Source organism: Pezoporus wallicus, unplaced genomic scaffold (assembly GCF_028554395.1).
Source record: "Pezoporus wallicus isolate ANWC-B61680 ecotype Strahan unplaced genomic scaffold, APGP_CSIRO_Pwel_v1 contig_593, whole genome shotgun sequence".
Classification (NCBI taxonomy): Eukaryota; Metazoa; Chordata; class Aves; order Psittaciformes; family Psittacidae; genus Pezoporus; species Pezoporus wallicus.
The window spans coordinates 1855001-1867756 of record NW_026642342.1 but is presented as its reverse complement, the minus strand read 5'-3'; the positions used below and the strand labels follow the sequence as shown (position 1 = coordinate 1867756).

The following is a 12756-nucleotide window of genomic DNA, read 5'->3' as shown; positions in this document are numbered from 1 at the left end:
ATTGAATCTCCTGTGCAGGCTTGACCTTACTCCGTTTTATGGCAAAACTGGCTTTCAGCAGGATTTGGATTATTTTCCTCCCTTTCTCAAAGACTCCTTCCGCTGTATCGCCCCACACAATAATGTCATCAATGTATTGCAGGTGTTCTGGAGCTTGCCCCTGTTCCAGTGCAGTCTGGATCAGTCCATGGCAAATGGTAGGGCTGTGTTTCCACCCCTGGGGCAGTCGGTTCCAAGTGAACTGGACGCCCCTCCAAGTAAAAGCAAACTGTGGCCTGCACTCTGCTGCCAAAGGAATGGAGAAAAATGCATTGGCAATATCAATCGTAGCATACCACTTGGCTGCCTTTGACTCTAGTTCATCCTGAAGTTCTAGCATGTCCGGTACGGCAGCACTCAATGGTGGTGTGACTTCATTCAGGCCACGATAGTCTACTGTTAGTCTCCATTCTCCATTAGACTTTCGCACTGGCCATATGGGGCTATTAAAGGGTGAGCGGGTCCTGCTGATCACTCCCTGACTCTCCAGTCTACGGATCAGCTGATGGATGGGAATCAGGGAGTCTTGGTTGGTGCGATATTGCCGCCGGTGCACTGTTGTGGTCGCGATTGGCACTTGTTGTTCTTCGACCTTCAGCAACTCCACAGCAGAGGGATCTTCTGAGAGATCAGGCAAGGTGGACAGCTGCTCAATTTCCTCAGTCTCCAAAGCAGCAATACCAAAAGCCCACCGGTACCCTTTTGGGTCTAGTACCCTCTCTTGAGGTAGTCTATGCCGAGGATGCATGGAGCCTCTGGACCAGTCACAATAGGGTGCTTTTGCCATTCCCTCCCAGTCAGGCTGATTTCAGCTTCCAGCACAGTCAACTCTTGGGATTCTCCTGTCACTCCAGAAATATAGATGGGTTCCACCCCTTGACAGCTTGATGGCATCAGGGTACACTGTGCACCGGTATCTACTAGAGCCTTATACTTCTGTGGGACTGATGTGCCAGGCCATCTGATCCACACAGTCCAGTAAATGCAATTGTCCCCTACCTCCACCTGGCTGGAGGCAGGGCCCCTCTAATGGTCATCACAGCATTGGACACTTAAGTCGTGGTGAAAGGGGCTCTTCTTCGTTATCACAGAAGCTGGAGTAAAATCAGCTCTTGCACTCCATCTGGGAAACTGCTCACCAGAGACTGAAGCCGTAGCTCTCATGGGATGATCAGTCTTGGCCCTTGCTCCCCTCTTCAATTCACTCACCCGTTCCTCCAAAGCTGAAGTAGTTTTCCATCCCACTTTGTCATGTCTTCTCTGTGATCCCACAGGTAAAACCATAGAGTACCCCGTGGCGTATACCTCCTGTATCTCCTCTCTCGAAAAATAGGATGCCTTTTGTTAATAGCTGAGACGTGTGTTGGTACACGTGAGGAGCTGGATAAATCAGATAGATCGTCCCTCAATTGTATGAGGTCCTGGGATAGTTTTTCCACAGCTGAGATGGTGGAAGGGGTGAGATTGTCTTTGAACTCTCGAAGTTTATGAACCATTTCATCTCTCGGTCCTCCTATGTTGTCGTTTGACCCCAGACAAGACCCAAACCTGACTCTGCTTAACTCTTGAAATCAGTTGTGGGCAAAACACACACTGTATGCGTGCTAGCATGGTGATTCCCATCACCATCAGCAAACAAGTCTCAACAGCATTAAAAGGCCATTCAAAAACTTCAAAACTCTCAAATGTAAATGGTCTGGGGGGAGGACTGGGAGGGTAAAAGGATGTCTCCTTCACAGGTTGACCACCTGAGAAAGAGAAAAAAGATGTGTAATTGCTAAGCACTTCTATTATATACCTCCCAAAGTATAAAGGTGGTGACCACACTGGGAACATAAGCCAGATCAGTTTCATGATCAAGGATTCTATTGTATTACAAGTCATTACCATAAAGTACAATGAGACAAAAACCTTAGCCCAAGCCCCACACTTGAAAAACACTAATACAGCAAATACCGGATGGAAGTAAGGTACGATATACTGAAACTGTGAGATCAAGAGGAACAACCTTGAGAGCCAATAAATCAGCATTGTGACGAGTGACTATTAATCCGGTCAGATCTGTTCTTATCTCAACCCCTCGTGCCCCACATTGGCCACCAAAAAGAACTGTCGTGGTTTAAACCCTAGCCAGAGAGCTTGTTCACTCACTCCCAGTGAGTGGTGCCGGGCTGAGAGCAATCGAGGCCCCCCCCCCCCCCGGGTAAACATCACTTAGCAACAACTGAAAACATCGGTATCACCAACACTGTTCCCAGGCTGGAACTCAAAACACAGCACTGCAGCAGCTACCATGAAGGAGAAACATGACTGCTACTGCTGAACCCAGGACACAGGACTGTACAGTCCATAATAAAGACTGCACACACACAAGCATACATATATACATATATATGTGGACTGCCTGATGTTGTAGTACAGCTTAATTAGGACATCGTTCAGACATCTGGGACCATGCCTAAGCTGGAGAGCTTTCTTTCCACCACACTCCCCCCCCTTTTTTGTGTTCTCATTTAGGTTTTGGTCAGATTCCCAAGTGAAATAAACAAAAGGCTAATTGCTTTTGGATTTTAATTACCACTGCAATACCTGGGTTTATTGTATGAATTGTATTTTATAGGTGGCTAAAGGACACCACTAGGAAATGACAGATTCTCAGCTGACAACAGCAGTGTTTAAAGCCAAAGTAATTCTCTGCAGTGGGATCCAAAGGACAGCACACACATTCATTTGCTAAATTCCTAATTTCTTTGTTGTAGAATGTAACTTCAAGTGTTGCTGACTTTTAAACATGATATAATTAAGCATGCCTGAAAATGTTGTCTTTAAAGGCAAAAGTGGATGTACTTTATAATCCAGAGTGTTAAGTCTCTTCAAAATTCTTTGAACAGTTACATTTCTGCTTTAGTTCAGGGGTGGCACAGCATACTCCCAGTATGTAACTGCCAAGTGGCTCTTCACATACTCAACTTCTACAGCTGTTTGGTTCATGTTTTGTTGTCTTTAATGCCTTGATCCATACATGTTTCTGTATGCCTTCTACTTTGCCAGGTGGGTTATTCCACTGATTTTAAGAGTATAAAAAGCTATGCATTCTACATCTGCTTATCAATCCTAAAATACTTAACATCCTTTTTCTATTCATCTGTCTTTTCTTGTTTGTCCTGATTGAACAACTGTAGGAGAAAAACTCTTTTCTGAAAATGCTTCTGAACTTACTTTTTGACAAGTTAGAAACTCTAAATTTTTGTTTCCATTAATGACTAAAAGAAATTGGAGCAGACAGGTATTTTTGAAGAAGCTGGGTAATGTATTCCAAGTGTATTTATTAGAAATATCTCAATTTGAGAGTAATGTTAAGTGTTAAATAACTTTTCTTATAGTGAGCTTTGCAGGCCTGTAAAGTGAGGAAAACAAGGAACCTCAGCTGAAGGAATTTGAGATAGGTACTTCAAAATGAGACAGGAGAGATGAAAAATTTAACTCAGATTTATGTGAGCCATCCAATCTTGACAGCCCTTGGGCAGAAGCGGAGTGGGGATTTGATAGGATTTCTGATGTTTCAAGCATATAGGTGGGAGGTGTGTGGAAGGACAAAGTATCTGCTGGGTTGAGATCTTCTTGGAGGTGAGCTAGTTATAACTTTAAAAGGGTTTAAGGTTCATCTGTAGGGAATTCTTCACTATGAGTGTAGTGAGACATTGGAACAGGTTGCCCAGAGAAGTTATGGCTGCCCCAACAGCTGGCCCAATTTGTGTTAAGTGGATGAACTCTAAGACTAAAACGTGTGGTTACCCTTGGAATGAAGAGGCTTTAATAAGCAGGTATGATTGCGTGGGTTTCTGTTCTGCAGGTATGTGTTAAATTGAGAAGGAAAACCAAGCAGCTTTCTGTAACTGTATTAGGGTTTTTCAGTTAAGCTGCAAAAAAACCCAGCAGAATTTCAGGGTTTAAGGACAAAATAAAATACCAACTGTTCTTAATATATTAGCTAAAAACCACTGAGAAAGCATTTTACATTAAGGATTTAACCCAACAAGGATGGAGCTTGTTCTGAGGCAGAATTGGAATTTTGAAATGTTGAAAACTTTACTGAAACAAGTGTTTCAGCTTTGGGGAGAGCTTGAGCGAAGGCTAAAAAGCTGTAAGTTTTATTTGACAAGACAAAGATAAACTTGTTCCTGCATGGCAAATATTTGAACAAAAGACTTGGGAAGCACTGAGCTAATCATTTAGATATATCCTGGGAAGCAGTGAATTTGAAGAGATTTTTATGGTGGTGTAAACAAGCGTCTGTCTTTCCTTTTGTTGTACTGGGGCACAAACTGGCATAGTCATTTGAAGCAAGTAAGAGATTAACTCTGCTAATGGAGCTCGGAAGATTGTTATGAAAGGCAATATTCAGTTCTGGTCTTCACACACTGAGTGGGGAGCACAAATGCACCAAAAAAGCTGGGGTTCAGCAAATATCTACACACAGATGTGCATTATTCAGGCTACCCAAAGAAAGCTTTAGAGGGTGATTTGACTGTAGGTATCTCAATGTCAACACCTGCATCTGGTACTGAAGGGATCTTTCCTCTAATAGACTCATCACTTCTCACCAAACTCTTATAGCAGAATGTTGATAGACATGAGCATTTGATTGGACATAAGTGTGATAAATTCCAAAGGAAAATAAGATGCTGACAGTGAGAGCAATTAACTACTGGAACAGTCTCTCATGAAGAGCAGTGAATCCATCATGACTGCTTGCCTTTTAATTCACAACTAAATGGCTTTGGCTTTCTGAAAGGTTCTCTCCAGTTCAACCGCTGCTATGGCACAGGCTCAGGGTGTCTTAAGAAGGCGGAGCTCCTATTGCTATACATGGGAGGTGAACCTCTGTGACTCTTATTGACAGCACAGGCATCTCCTGGCTCGTCTCCCACTCATTTTGTTGTAACGTATTCAGACACAAGCCTGTGCTCATCTTCACAAACACTTTTGGCATACCTGTTTCCCTGAAACCTCTAAGGATAATTTCATGAAGACACTGTGATTTAATGCAAAATTATTTACCAGATTCTAGGCCCACTGGAATTCCTAGGTGAAAGATGCACCCATTGCATTTTAAAATATGTATGATGCAAGTGGGCTGAAATCCTTGACTGGTCCTGAGAGTATGAACACCAAGCACCCTGGGCTCCTTATCTGGATTTAAAACTTGATTTCCAGACAGGAAAAGATAATACACCCAACTGTGGGAAGTCATACTCTTCCAGTGCCGCTTGTATACTCATTGTGCCTCAGCCTGACTTGCTTTGAGGCAAGTTCTTTTTATAAAATTAAAGGGGTTTCCTGCTTTTGGGATAAATCCTGCTTAAGAGAGCGAACACAGATTTCCCTTTCTGAACTTTATCAATAGGTCTTTTCCTGACAGCCAGGGAAGACTACATCCACAAGACCACATCTATAAGTAAGGAATTCTTGGCTGTGTGACAAAATGAGCACCAGTGCAATGAGGTGTGAAAGGTGGTAAGACCGAGGCATATGTATACAATAGCAACCTGTTAGTATGTTCTTTACAATTCTTTCATTCACATTTTCCCCTCACTTGTCTCCTCTTTCACATTTATTTTGCTTTCCTTCTTCTGTTTCTCTCTTCTTATATTCCCCTCTATTCTGTCTTGCAGGTACCCACCTTTCCTACAACAAATCAAACCTATTAGGAGCTCCAAAGGGTTTCTTGCCAATGGCTTCCCTTTGTGAACTCTCCAGCTTTTTTTTTTTTTTTTTTAATCTGCAGTGTCCCACATGATATTGCCATTGATTTAATGGACCACCATGAATTTTACTACCTGTCAAACAACAGCACAATTATTTTGAATTCTATTGTGGCAGAGCTTGACACCTAGCTCTGGATCACTTCACACTTTTCACCCTTGCACTTGGCAATTCAGAATAGTATAGTGTGATTTTAGGGTGGCATTTTGTGTCATTGTTTTGATTTGGCATTCTGAGGATTGAACGATTGGCAGTAGATTAATAAAGACTCCCACATACTTGAATCTGGAAAGGACATGTGTAAGGTATTACAGGCTGTTAAAACCCCAAACCAATCCCCTTCTTCCCTCTCCTTGCTCCCGAGTCTGAATAAATAAGATGGGAAGAGTACTCATCTTTACTGAAGGGCTGAAACCTTCCTAAGCAGGATGCTGAGAAACCTCTCTTGCTGGGCTTTAGGCAAGCTTTAAGCTGGATACTCGTGCCTGGAGACACATTCCCCATGGACAGGTAAAAACTCTGATGTACCTTAAAAGCTAAGGTTGGAACTCGGCAACATGCAGTAGATTTCTTGCATGGAAAAATAAGTAACTGCGTCTGCGTTAAAATAAATGACTGGTTAATTCAGGATGATTCAGCCTTTGAATCCCCTTTTGAAGAACTGTTTCTATCATCTTCCATGACCAGGATAAGTTGTTTTTCAGATGACAGGAACAACAGAGTCAGTCTGCATTGTTCTAAGGGCTGTAAGCATGCAGAAAAGACTCCAGCTCTTATGTACCCCAGGACTGTATTTAAAGATAGCACCAGGTTCTTTGGTGTGGACACAGAAGAATTGAATGACTTGCACAAAGTCACAGAGTGAGCCTGGGTTGTGCCTGGAACCTGTTCTCCAGTGTCTTTTATTCCAAGCAGTTTCCTTAGGAGGCTTTTCTTGCCATGCTGAACATGGTCCTTCCCACAATGAAATGTTCTCCCCAGGATCTGAAGCAGATGGGTTTGGATTGTGAGTGGGTACAGAAAACTATGTTGGTAACCATAACTGGTTATGGGAGTAATAACGGTGTGGCTTTTCCTCCTATGCAGCTTCCTGAGAAGAGAAGCTCAGTAGGAGGAAGTGGCATTTCTTTTGAGGTTTTGGAACAGATTGCCCAGAGAAGCTGTGGCTGCCCCATCCCTGGCAGTGTTCAAGGCCAGGTTGGACAGGGCTTGGAGCAATCTGGTCTAGTGAAAGTTGTCCCTGCCCGTGACAGGGGGTTGGAACTGGATGAGCTTTAAGGTCCCTTTCAACACAAACCAGTCTGGGATTGTATGATTCCTCTTTCGCAAGAGAGCTCCTACTTGAGCTGAAGGTGTAATATCAGTGTGTGGGGATGCTCACCCTTCCCCATCTTTGAGTTAGGGCTTTGCGAGAGGTTTATTCCACTGTCCTTTCCAGAGTGAGACACTATTCACAGATGTAATTAACCCATAAAAGAGCTGCTGGCCCCTGGGCAGGAGCTGGGAGCTGCTTTGAGCCCACCAAGAGCGAGAGCAAGTGATGGACTCCTCAAGCCTTCCAAGTTCAAGCAAACTTACTCTTGCTTTGAGCTGAAGGAGAAGGCTAAAACCCTGTAAGAAGTAATATAATAATCTATATAGATTAGAGAAGAGAGAATATGCTGCTAAACCTCCTTGGTCTAGCAGTAGATGTTTATTGTTCCCTTTCAGGAAGCTGGTGGCATGGTACAGACATCTCACTGGACTCCATCACACATGGAGACAAATTTGTCCTGTTGGGGGAGCTTTTTGGCTCAATTTATGCAGTCTGTACATTTCCCAGGGAAGTTAGATGCAGGACTTGATGGCTTTACGGTGTATATGCTGAGGGCCTGGCAGACCAGGCAGAGGTATGCATGTGCTTGACGGCATGGGCAGAAGTGGGATTGGACCTGGGTCCCTCTATCTTCCTTGCAATCACAGAGCTGTGATAGAGCTTATAAAGGCTAGGGTCCTCCTCCCCCAGCACTGTGAAAGATACGCCTTGCATTCTGTTTTGGAGATTCCAGTAAGACAGAATAATTAGGTGGCAACACAATTCATTGCTTGCAGCCCTATAAAGCTCAGGAAGCACTCTTTCAGCACTCAGCTTGTATTTAATCAAAGTAACATAACTTTCATTAAGCCTAATTGCAGTGCTTCTGAGATACTGAATTTAAAGTGTGCCTGGAAATCAGGGCCATTTTTGTTTGATTTGCATACCACAGCATCATGCAAACTGGGAATAGGATGGCAAGAAACCTGGATTACAGTCTTCTCCCAGGGGATGCTTCAGAGATTTTTGTCCACCCACAAGACCTCTGCTACATCAATGGATACCAGGATGGCAGGAGGTATGGAGCCTTTGAGGTCCCTTCTGCTGTTACAGATTAAGAAAGGGTGGGTGAGTCACAGTGCCTGAGATAGCGCTGGCATTGAACTTATGTGTTGTGACAGTGGCTTCAGCTGCATACAAAGGAGCACCTTTGAGTACCTGCAGAGATGTATTCTGCAGCACAGGTGCACAGGCACGGAAAAATGCTTACACACTTCCTGCCTCTGAAATGCTGTTTCCATACATGAAGCTTTTCTGGGCATCCCATGGCATCTCTCTGCAGGCATTTGGACACATCCTTTGCCTTCCCTCATACTGGTCCAGTCTCCTGAGTGCTTCTAAAAAAAGCAGGCTCCCTTAGGTCCTTTGAATCTGACAATGGGCAGGCAAGCCCTGCTTGTATCCTCTTTATCCCCTTGCTGAGCTGCCTTGCCAGCTGCTGAGTGGGGCAATCAGAAAGAAATTCCAGTGGCATCCAGGTGCCAAATGCTCAGGAGAGTTGGTTGCAGGCCTGCTTAGCCCATTTGTGCCTAAACCACACCAATTTTCTGCACTGACTATACAAAGCTCTGTAAGCAGTGTTACAGCTGCCTATCATAGGCTTCCCTCTGCTGAAGGATGGGACACCTGCTCCCAGTTGCAATGGGTGAGAAGGTGACAATCATGCCCTGGTCACTGATCTACAGCTGGGAGGATGTTAATCTTTGAAGATGTTCAACATTTGATGTTTTCCTCTTTGAGATTCTCATAGATGGCTGGAGCTCCACAGCATCTTCACTGATTTATGTGGCTGTGTGCACCAGGGCCTCCGGACTGCAGGCCACTGAATGGTGTGGCTAGCAGAGACTGTTAAAGCCTGGACCAGAGTCATTGAACTCAATGGTGTTAACTTTCAGTGCAGAGCTCCACACTTTATACATGAATCTGGAGACATCTGGCAGCTGAAAAAGCTGTAGAGAGAAAGACAAAAAACATTTCAGCACTGGGTAATGCTCTCTGCCAGAGCCTTTCAGAGGGATAACAGTTGTTACGCAGATAGTAGCAAAGTTCTTGAAAAGGTTGTTGAAATGTGTGCATGTGTGGACAGTTTTTTGCATCTGAAGTACCTCTGTTGTAAACCTGCCAGGCTCCACTGCGAAACTGTGGAGCAGAGAGTGACTCTTTTGCTTATCTTTACCATATTCATTGCAGACTACATAAAGATGCAAGAGACTCACTTGCTGGTGGTCACAGGGGACTAAGGTATCATCTTATATGTAAGACTGAGATAGAGTTCTCCCTCTGCCTGAGGGAGGATAGAGATGGAAGGAAACCAAAGCAGCCATGAGGCTCATCTGTGGCTTAAGCAGAAGAAGATCTGTACCTGGAGGCAAACAAGTAATGTAAGGTCATCCTTGCATCTCATGGCTGTCTTCTAGCTGGCTGGAAGTCTTTCCTGGTGAATACCACTGGGAAATGCTCTTGTCATTGAATATATTTGTTAGCACATGGATGATTCTGAAACTAAGCTATAATTATTGGTGGAGCTGGCAGTGGTGCCTATAATTAAGGTTGCCAGACATTTTCTATTAAAAGGTTCTGTTTTCCAATGCTATGTGCTTGCCAACATGTAACTGTTCAGGCTGAAATTTTCAGTTGCAGGCCTTTGGTTTGGGCTGCTCTTTGTGCATATGAATATACGTATGTGTGAGAAAGCATGAGTAAATGATTGTTTAACCAGATTCAGGAGTGATACAGGGAAAAGGCATTCTTTTGTAGTTATTTAAGGGGAAAAAAAACCTGACACACACATTGTTGAGAAAGTTCGTCACTTTCATGGTTTATTTTTATTTTCACAGGTACTTGAAATTCGGCTTTCTGGCTGATCTGGGCTTTCTATTTCTTCAGACTCTCCTTGGTTTTGGCCAAGTCAGATGGCTCTACAGATCTGCTGTCAACATGAGAAGAAGAGAAGGTTTGCCCTGAAGTTTGTCTGGAGCTTGCGCAGCCTGGGCCTTCAGGAACGAAGCAGGGTTTCCTCTTTCGCAGTGCAGGTGAGTAGCCTGTTATGTGGTTTGGCCCTGCAATAACAAGAATGCAGCTTGGATTTCTTATACCCTACGTGCTGCTTCAGCTAACTCACATGATAGGGTGGAAACGCATATGTAGTGACTGCATGGGGTTAAGGGCTGTCTGCCATGACAGGCAGGGATAGAAGTGGAATGCAGAATAGATCATACAAGGAGATGAATGGGGAAAGGATGACTGTCCATACAGTGAGGTGGGTAAGTCCTTGGAAAGTCCTACAGCTTCCATTCTGTTCAGCCAGACGGGAGACTTTGCATGATCAGGTCATAGCCCTGTGTGTGTACATCTCCTTCTCATCCAAGATCAGAAATAGGTTGAGGTGAGAGTCCTGAGAGTAGGAACTACTTTAGGAAGCATTATTAGAAGCATACTTTATTACCCTGGCTTCAAGTTTTCCAGTTAAAGCTGGGGAAATCTTCCTTCTGAGTCTTTTATTTCCCAAAGCACATCAAGGCATGTTAAATTTGCTGAGCTGTTAGTTTTGGCTGTAATGTCAAAAGTTGTTTCCAGCTAGATTACTTTGTTTAGGTGTTTTGGTTATTTTTTAGCGCTGCCAGCAAAAACACCTTACTGGAAATAGTTGTTTTTGTAGTCAGTGGAGGGCTTGAGCGCTCTGCAGGCAGAGAGGCCTGGGGTCACCTAATATGAGCTAAAACTCAGAAGAACATCAAAGAGCTGCTGATTGAAGGACCACTGTCATGTGTACTGAGTGAAAATCCTCTGGAAAACTCTAAGGAGCATCAGGAATATAATGAGGGGAGATGAAATAAAGTTTTATGAGCATCTCTAATTCTTTAGAGCATTAATTTGTCTAGTCTTTATCTTGTTATGTTTAATTCTACCTATGCCACTATTTATCCATACAGAGATTTATGCTGGCAAGTAGTCGCAGGATGTTGAAACTTTTCTGATCACCGTAATGGTACAGTATGGAGAATGCTTTCAATGCATGCAGGCTTGCAGCTCTTTTGACTTCAGTGAAAGTACTGTGATGTACATCAACCAAGATCTGCCTGTGTTTGGTTTTGTCTCTAATTATAACAGGGTCTAAAAAAGCAGTTTGATTGACAGTGATTTTTGCTTCTCCTCTTTATTAATTTATCTGGTCTGTTAGCAAATTTAAATTGTCAATAAATATAATACTGGAGATAAATGTCAAGCAGCAGTGTTTACAGTTCCTATTCCCAGTTCCTGTCCCCAGTTCCTGTCTGAGATATTTCAGAGAGAAGTTCATGAATGAAAATGTTGGTGTATATTTGACTGCAATAGGTTGCCCATTCCAGACACAGTACTACTGGGGACAAAAAACCGTACTGAGATTTTGCGAACAGCAGTCTTTGTACCTTTCCAGGACAAGTCTTGCAGCCCTTCTTAGGAAAGATGCTGAGAAAAATCAATTTACCTTTAATAAGTTAGGATGCCAATCTTGGTCAAGATGCAATAAAACAGGCAATTTGAAGCAGGCTAAAGAAAAATTGTGGAATGGAGTTTATAGTTGAATTTGCTAATTTTGTTTCCATAATTATTTACAACATTTGATACTGCAATGCATTTGTCTCACTTGTTCTCCTAATTGTGCTGATGTCAGTAGTTATTCCTAGCTACTGGAACCTCACAAATAGCCGGTGACCAGGAACTTCTTCCATTCACCTCCACTTGTAGTACCTTGGCTCTTTCATCTTAAAAAGCAACTTCACTTTTACACAGAAACCTGTAGAAATGGGCTGAATAATGTACAGGTTAAACTGGTACCTCCTCTAACTGGCATTTTCTTTAACAGCATGGCATGTTACTGATCTTGCTGAGGTGACGGGGGAAGAAACAGTGGAAGACAGACCCTATTTCTTGATTACCTCATATAAAGAAACTGTTTTTTAATTATTTTTGTTACATTATTTCAGGTTTCAGCTAGCCAAATCTAAGAATGTATGGACATCAAATTTAGATATTTTCACGGAAACTTCCAGATCACAAACGTGGTGAATTGCTTATTTGCTAGAAGCTAACTTGGGTAAAAATAGCAGAAATTCAATGTCAGGATGGTAGTAGTCCTTTGAGAGCCAGATGCTCACCTGACATAGATTGCGGCAACTCTGTTGACTTCACAGGCGTGATGATGCTTTACATCAGCTGAGGATTTGGATTTGCATTTTGATCTTGCTTGTAATGAGATCCAGAGATCTATTACTGGATCATTTCACTCCAAGTGACTAACCTGTTGGTGTCTACATCCCAGTTGCTCACTCTGGTTCCCTTTTTATAGTTCATAAAGATGTAACCAAAGTATTCAATGGTGCTTGAAGAATGTCTTGTTTCATCAGACGTGCGTCTAGTTTTGGCTGGGATGTGTCACTTTGACTCCACTGGTATGGTTTACTAGCCTGCAGAGGGGTTTATACCAATGCAGAAGACAATGTTAGCTATAAAGGCAACTTACTGAGACATCTGCAGTGAATCCTTTACACTTTTGAATTGGTGGACAGAGGAGCTGAGAAACGTGGATTGCTTTGCCCGGCTGTTGATGTTCTGGT

General features: G+C 43.1%; 1 long non-coding RNA gene across 2 annotated transcripts; it reads left to right on the top strand.

Annotated features, from left to right (window-relative positions):
- Positions 1-6186: 6186 nt before the first annotated feature.
- On the top strand, positions 6187-9400 carry LOC130609713 (uncharacterized). Of its 2 annotated transcripts, none has more exons than XR_008974858.1 (3): positions 6187-6315; positions 8052-8177; positions 9350-9400. It is a non-coding gene; the product is annotated as an uncharacterized LOC130609713 (long non-coding RNA). The 2 variants fall into 2 exon arrangements; XR_008974857.1 differs by lacking the exon at positions 6187-6315 and adding an exon at positions 6515-6666.
- The last annotated feature ends 3356 nt before the right edge of the window (positions 9401-12756 follow it).